General features: G+C 48.0%; 1 pseudogene; it reads left to right on the plus strand.

Moving 5' to 3' along the window:
• Positions 1 to 748: 748 nt before the first annotated feature.
• On the plus strand, positions 749 to 3,237 carry LOC119391695 (putative nuclease HARBI1; annotated as a pseudogene).
• The last annotated feature ends 5,006 nt before the right edge of the window (positions 3,238 to 8,243 follow it).

Below are 8,243 nucleotides of genomic sequence, written 5' to 3' on the forward strand. Positions count from 1 at the left end.
CGCTGGTGCTCATCGCGGCGTTGCGCAGGAGAGAATTTCGACATGTCTAGCCCGCGTTTCAGAGGAAGAGTGGAGAGAGCGAAAGTGGAGGGGAAAGGGGAGAGGGGAAGAGAATAGGGGGAGGGGCGAGGGACAGCGGGGAGGAGGAGGAGAGGGAAAGTGGAGAGGGGAAGAAAGAGGGGAGGTGGAGAGGGGAAGTCGAGAGGGGGAGGGTATGCGCATGCGCAGTAAGGGTGGTCACGCCGCACACCACCACCGGATTGAGCTCGGCCATAAGATACTTCGCATCTAACACAGAGATGCCCTGCCGTCGGGTCGTCGTGCAGGGCCTGGGGGACTTCCGGCCGGAATGCTGGAGGTACCACGAGAAGGTACAGCGAGCAGCACTGATAGGGTGAACAAGCGAGCGCATGGCCGACGGCACTCTCAGCGCCGCGTAACGGTCATCACTGGAAACATTGCGCATGCGCATCGTACGTTCTAAGAAATATTCTTTCCACCGCGCGCACACAAGCGTATGCACAACAATCGTATCCATGAAGTGGTGCGCGTGGTGTATTGACCCCCGTATTCACAAACGCTCCTCGACTCGACCCTTCACTCGAAACGTTCCTTGAGGGCCGTTTTCCGATTCACAAATCGCCCTTCACTCGAAACGCACCTCGACTTGAGGAAATCTCGACTGTTTCAGTTGAGATTGTCAAGGTAACGCGGGAGCTACCTTAAATCGCTCCTAGAGTCAAGTATCATGGCGGACTACGCTTCGTTTGTCGAATATGTGCTCCGCGTTGACGAGCTGTTCGGCGACGTAGAGGACTGCATGGACATACCGCACACCACTCTTCAGGGACCGGTTGAACCACACGGAACATTTCACGGGCAGCGGATTCCTCGCACGCTTCCGCTTCACGAAGAGCAGCGTGGAAAAGCGGCTTGAGTGCTTGCCCCTTGAGGAGAGCTGCAGCAACCGTGGCCACCCTCTTCCACCAGTGACACAGCTTCTGATTGCGCTGCGCTTCTATGGAGCGGGCACATTTCAAGTAGTAGCGGGCGACCTCGTGATTGTGTCCCAGCCGACAGTGAGCCGCGTTATTGAACGTGTGTCGCGACTGATCGCCACGAACTTGTTCCCGGACGTCATGAAGTTCCCCAACTCGGACGACGGGTTCCGCGATACGATGGTGGGGTTCTACCGCATCGCGACATTTCCCGGGGTGACAGGGTGCATATATTGCACCCACATTCGTATCAAAACGCCTGGTGGGCCGGACGGAGAAGTGTACCTCAACCGGAAGGGCTACTTCTCGATAAACGTTCAGGTAACTTGCTACTTCTTCATAGTTTCAAAGAATAATAATTTAACATTCACATTATATACTAATGTCATTATATATGCTTTTTGCAATTTAAATAAATGCTAGCTGCAGAGCGATCCGAATCACGTCACATGCCAAGCGACTCGTCCGTTATCCCGCCCGTCCTGTGATTACAGCTTTAAGAGGCACACGAATGCAAGTCTTGCAACGTCTTTGAAATTGTTTGGCTGTAGCCAGAAATAACAGTGAATGCTACTGCACTGAAAGATCACACATGCGTGATGTACGTAGTTTACGTTTGTTTCAGCAGAAAAACAGCACAACATGCAATATATATTTTTTTTCAACAGGTCATTGCAGGGTCGAAGCTGCAGTTCTTCGACGTCGTCGCCAGCTGGCCTGGATCCGTGCACGACAGTCGTATATTCGACAACAGTCGTGCACGTGTTCTCTATGAGACCAGAGTTGCCAGTTCCTCTTATTATAAGCGGATTTGGGCTTCTTTTTTGGCTGAGTCGCCTGGAAATCCTTAGAGTCGCTTGTCGCGTTTTTTATTGGCTTACTCGCGCATTTTCAGGAAATATTATGATTTAAGTGCCCGGCACGTGTATTTGTCGTCGAACACATGGCTTCCGTCAAAATATACGACCCCCCCCCCCCTCTAACCACTCATCTAGCGCTCCTGGGCCCTTTTTTTCCTCCTGGCGATATTTATAAAGGCGCCACAGCATGGAGGAAGAAAAACTCAGACGAGGCTCTGACGTCACTTTCAGTGAAGCCTCGCGAAGCGGGAAGTTGGTCATTTCGAATGGGAAGATTCTTCTCTCTTGTTTACATGTGAACAATAAAGCAGAAGGCCCGTGTGTGCCTCCGGCTCGAAAACCACGTGGGATGAGCTCCGCGGCACGCGTGTGCAATTCGAAGAACATCTGTGGTTCCGCGGAACTGGATGACATGGATTATCAAGATGTATTGGAGACCAGTGGCTATGACTGTGTAGTGTGCGGTCGTGAAGTGCAAGAAACAACCTTCAGTGTTTTCAGTCATTCAAGCGCCTATTTTTATTATGTGAAATGAATAAACAATAACGAAAAAAGTAATATAAATAAACTCTTTCACCTTCCATATGTGTTTGCAGTATTTTTTTCACACTACAAAATAATTTTCAAGTATGAGAACACTTTTGTAACTTCCGCTTGTTTTGGGCTTATTCAGAGGAGTGCCGCCGATTTTTTAGGCTTCTTTTGTGGTGATTATTCGCTTGTTTAGTTGGCGGCATCTGGCAACATTGTATGAGACCAAGCGAGTGCCGGGTCTTCTGCTTGGCGGTGCTGGCTACCCGTGCCTTTCCTTTCTCATGACCCCGACGGCTGACGCGCCGCCGGACAGCCCCGAGAGCCGGTTAGTAGTGTGTAAACATTTAGGTTTGGTTTACTTTACGAAATTTGCGGAATTATTTCCAAGCTATTGTGCTTAAGGCCTCAATTAGAATAAGCATGGTACATGTATAGCTTTTTGTATTTTGTGCACTGATTATATCCCATATTACAATAGAATTTGAACGCTGGCCGCCATAGTTGGTGTCCTTGTGATCCGAAAGCGTAACGTTCGTCCTCGAGTATTGAGCGTAAGTTCAAAGAGCAACATATTTTTACGTAGGTATCAAGCAGCTCACATCCTCACTCGAAACAGCATCGAGAGGGCCTTTGATGTGTGAAAACGTCGCTTCCCGTGTTTCGACATGGGGCTGCAACACCTGGCGGAGCGTTCTGCTGTCGTCAGTACAGCCTGTGCTGCACTGCACAACCTAGCAGGACCCGGAACCACCAGCTGTCTGGTCCCACAGCACTTGACCAGCCGCAGACTGATGTGGCGAACCAAACGGACACGTCGCTCGGTTCGCGATGCCGAACGCGGATGATCGCTCGCGCATTTAACTAATAAATTAATTTAACTAATGTAACTCTGTTCTACTGAGATGACAAACAACTTCAGCCATGTATGTGCACGTTCTAGGGGGTGTTGAGAAATTCGTGGCTTCGTCACCTTTCGCTAAGAGATCAAACAGACACCTAAAACAGTATGAAAACTTGATACTTTGTCAAATAATTGGGAAAGTAAGATACGCGGGGTTTAACGTCCCAAAACCGCAATATGATTATGAGGGACGCCATAGTGGAGGGCTCCGGATATCTTGACTACCTGTAGTTCTTTAACGTGCACCTAAATATAAGTACACAGGCCTCAGCATTGTCGCCTCCATCGAAAATGCAGCCACCGCGGCCGGGATTCGATCCCGCGACCTTCGGGTCAGCAGTCGAGTGCCATAACCACTAGACCACCGTGGCGGGGCCTACAGAACAAGTTTGCAAAGAAAATTCACGCTGAAATGTGAGAAACATTGGCGGACGTGTCCTTAAAGCTCATTCAAAAGCGGGCTCCCTCGTTTTAAGACATGATATTTTGCTATTGAACATGAATCGCAAGAGGCCTCCCAACAATCTCGAAAAATCCGGCAACAAGCTGTGCTGTCTACAAGCCGATTCTTAAAAATAGGTGAATACCTACGAAATATACAGCCCAGTTTCTGGGAATCTTCTGGGAGCATGACAGAAGTGGGTGCAGAAATGTTGGAATAGTCGGCAATGAACACTCATATATGTCCCGAGTTGTGGCTGCCAAACTCAGGCCTTGTGTTCCAAAGTGGCCCTGCATCGCTCATATCCACGTGACCTGGTCGTTTACAACTACCGTATGGTTGAAGACGTCATAATGATGTCTTGAAGAGACATTACGAGGACGTTTTTATGAGATATGCTGCTGAGGGCTGTTTTGACGACTTATAACAAGGCTTCTCTTTAGGCAACTATTAAAGGTTCATCAACAATGCAGAAGGGACATCTGCTTGAGAAGGAATTACTTTGATTAACTGTGCGCTTTCAAAGCTGTCACTGTACACTGTCTGTGCAAAGCGAGGAACTTTTCAGCACTCTCTCGCGTAACAAGGTGGAATGCCATTGAATGTTAATCAGGATTTCTGCTTTGACAGACGACATGTATGTCTAACACATCCTTCATGTACATAGTTTGGTCCTGTTTTAGGTTTCCTTTCCATGCTTGCCAATTCGCAGCGTATTTTAGGGGCGAAGCTCCTTAAGGCGGCACCCGTTCGTCCCTCGTAGTCGTAGTCGTAGTGCGTAACCAGTCTTACGCTTTGACCTCCAAGGTGGTGCCGGTGGGAGATTTTTCCTGTGCGTTGTTGAACAATAAAAAATTCGCAGCGTGCGCGTTAACTAAAAGCCGAATTCTTCTGTCTCTCATTCCCCATTAGCAGCCATTGGCATGTTCCAGTAGGAAACGTTAGTAGAAGTAGAAGTGTAAGTGTTAGCTAAAAGCCGACTTCATCTGTCTCTCATTCCCATTAGCAGCCATTGTTTACCTCCAAGGTAGTGCCTGGTGAGATTCCTCCTGTGCGTGATTAAACAATAAAAATTTTGTTCAAAACGCGGTTGATTGATAAAATAAACCAACGAAAGACGCCAGATGTTTTCTAAAAGCAAAACGAAAGAACGCCAGATGTTTCTAAAGCAAAACGAAAAGACGCCAGCTCCTTAACGAAAGACGCCAGATGTTTTCCAAAGCAATGGTTTTCTAAACAATGAAAATTCACAGCGTACATGTAAAATTAAAGTGAGCTGCAAGTCGTCATAACTCATTGAACCTTTAGTATAAACGCGCCCGATCTCACGTCGGTGATGATGTAGTGGGCAGAATTCACGGAAGATTCACGGTTTACCGATGAACCTCCGCAGCTTCGCCCACTCATCATCATTCACTCCGGGGATATGCTGTGATTTTTTTTTTTAGTACCCACATCGGTGCAGCAACTTCTGGGGCGAGAATCCGCTCTACCGCTGCTGTGCGGCTTCGTGCCGATCTCGATGGCAGAGGTGCATCTGCGCCAGCCAAAGCGTTCCCGTATCCCTACGGAGCAGCTGTCGGCGCTGTTCGTTGCATGTTGCTCCCTTCAGCAGGCACTGAGTGAGCGCGTGCAGTGCCACTTGCAAGGGAGTCTGTCATTCATTGTGGCACTGTATGCAACACTGTAGAGGCAGCACCTTCCGTTGCTGACAGGATTGGCACGAATGACACGTCTGCACACATGACAAAAAACATTGCATAAGGGTTGAGAAAGTTCACTCACGTAAGCGGTGTTGGTATCACTGTTACAAGTTGGTACGAGTATAAATGCACAGACATGCACGCATCGTATTCATACAGCTACCACAAATCAGCTACGCACGTAAATGGAAGGCACTTGTGGCTTCATTATGCAACTCAGGCCAGCAAGTAAAATAGAAGTATAGAAGCTGGCCAGTGTTAGTTGCAGATATAACCTTGAATACTGCATTCATTCTAACCTCAGCGTTGCTACGGCAGCAGCTACTAACGCTTTCCTGCAGCGTACCTGTGAAGCATTTCATTTGAAATAACTGTACATCCAGCATCTTTCTCTAGGGTCTACAAAATATGTAAATCACCCTTATCTAAAGTCAAATGGTGGCCTGATTTCATACATAACTTCTTAGATAAAAGTACATCATACTGCATGGCTACCGGAGTCATAAGAAATTTAGTTTTACTGTACAAGCTACACGAACATCAGTAGTAACAAGCCAGTTCGATTAAGTGGAGAAACCACTTATCTGCAAAACGCCTGCGACATGTTAGTCACACAGTCTACCTTGAGAGACCTTATGTCGCCAGCACTACTGGAGCAGCGTGCAGCTGGTCTTTATGACTGAAGGCGCCTGCACTGTAGATGTCGGCAGGCCATAGCTCCTGGTTGAGCCGAGACTTCAACAGCTGGCCATGGTGCGATATTGGTAGTGTCTGCATACGCAAAAGAAACAGAACTGCTACCCTACCGGTATGCTATGTAATCAGAAATGCCTTTTACCATGGTAGCTTTTCGGTACAAGCACACTTACTTGTGTGTTTCCATGCTTCTACGCTAACACACAACATTGGAAATTACTCTGTTCATAGTGTAATTGCGAAAATGAACAATATGTGCTAGTTGCATGCAACAATGACGCCACACAAACACCTTGATAATAATAACAGATGGGGCAGCTCCTCAACGTACATGGAAACATGCAAGACAAACAACTTACGAAAAAGAGGCTGTCCTTCATGAACCAGTGCTTGAATGGCAGCACAATGTTGAGTTGACTGGCGAGTTTTATCTCTCGCAGCTGAAATGTACTGGCTTTTGGCAAGTCAGCCTTTTGCTCCCCGGGGCGTGGTGCTGGGCAAAGGGCATCTGCTCACAAAGAACAAAGTTGAATTACACGCCCAAAGGTGTGCTGGCCAGCAAGCTAGCCCTGATGTGAAACATGTCGTGCAAGTGCACACTAAGCCACACAAAAGCACATAAGAATGGTTCGGGTGATATCAGTCTGTTTACACAGCATTGCTTTCTGTCAACAGTTCCCGTATGCTCCCTATGGGAAGTAATTAGGGTTATTATTCCGTATAGATTTTTGTAACCATATCTACTACTGCATAATTGCGTGCATGCATAATGACTGCACACAGTTTTGAACCCACTCCTGGAAAAGTTCCTGACGGGATTGAGAGTATTACTAAATATATAAAAAATAATTATGGACACGTAAATTCTAGTAAAACAGAAATCATTTCGACAGTTGCATTAGTCACGGAAGGATAGAAAGGTGGGCTAGTTGGTAATTCATTCTTCGTTCAGCGAACTGGGAGCGCAGGGACAGACAACGAACAAAAAAAGAACCACACCGCACTCTTTCTTCGTCTGCTTTGTGTTCCTGCGTTCCCGATTCGCTGAACGAAAAAAAATAGTCACGGAACTGAATATCACTGATATCACACATCATGTTCACACATATCACACATCATGTTCACAATATCACACATCATGTTCAGTATACATACATTCCGGCATAGTACAGCACAACAGCTGCGACATGCTGCCAGGTTTTGCCATTTCTTCCTCACCGAGTAGCTCTTCCATCGTGTCTTCATTGCTAGTCACCATGCTCTCGAAGATCCGTGCCGGCGGTAGAGACAGCACCGGCTGGCTGGTGTGTGCTCCATCGCTGAGGTAGGGGTTGGGGAGCGGTGTCGCCATATGCGAGGCTGCCGCCACTACAAGTGCCAACGACGGGCTCATTGGCCGGCAGGTCGTTCCGAAGCAGCTCGCGTTCTTCTGCCGTATACACAAACCTTGGTTGCTCGCACGCATGCACTGTCAGACACCACGGCAACACAAAGAGCGCACAAAGTGCCCAATAGACACCAAAACAAAATCTACGCGCTCACAACACGCGGATTTGGTTCTGGCGCGGTTTGGCTAAAATAGCGTCGCTTACTGTCGAAACTAGACGAAAATGTTTCGAATACCGCTTGTAAGTTTCAACCATTCATGCATTTAAATATTTGATCCTTTTTAGGCCCTCCGCAAGCGTTTAACGACTTTTCTTGCATTCATTGTAACATTTTATTGTACAGCCTCGCTACCAGGCGCGCTTTGCGTTACTCAAGTGAAGGACGGTTGCTCGAGCAGCCCCTTGGCGGAGGACTGCTCAAGGAGCGTTCTTGAAACCCAGCGGCTCCTTGAGTGGAGGAGGCCGCTTCGCCTTGACTTGGTGAAGTCGAGGCGAAGCGTTGAGTGAAGCTGCGTTTAAGAATACGGGGGTGACCCCCGTATTCTTAAACGCACCTTCACTCGAGCCTTCGCCTCGACTTGACTAAGTCAAGGCGAAGCGTCCTCCTCCACTCAAGGAGCCGCTGGGTTTGAAGAACGCTCCTCGGCCTTTTGCTTCGCCAAGGGACACTTTGCCAACGCTCCCTTGACTCGAGTGGCGCCTGATAACGAGAATATTCCTA

This window comes from Rhipicephalus sanguineus, chromosome 4 (genome assembly GCF_013339695.2).
Source record: "Rhipicephalus sanguineus isolate Rsan-2018 chromosome 4, BIME_Rsan_1.4, whole genome shotgun sequence".
In the NCBI taxonomy this organism is placed as follows: Eukaryota; Metazoa; Arthropoda; class Arachnida; order Ixodida; family Ixodidae; genus Rhipicephalus; species Rhipicephalus sanguineus.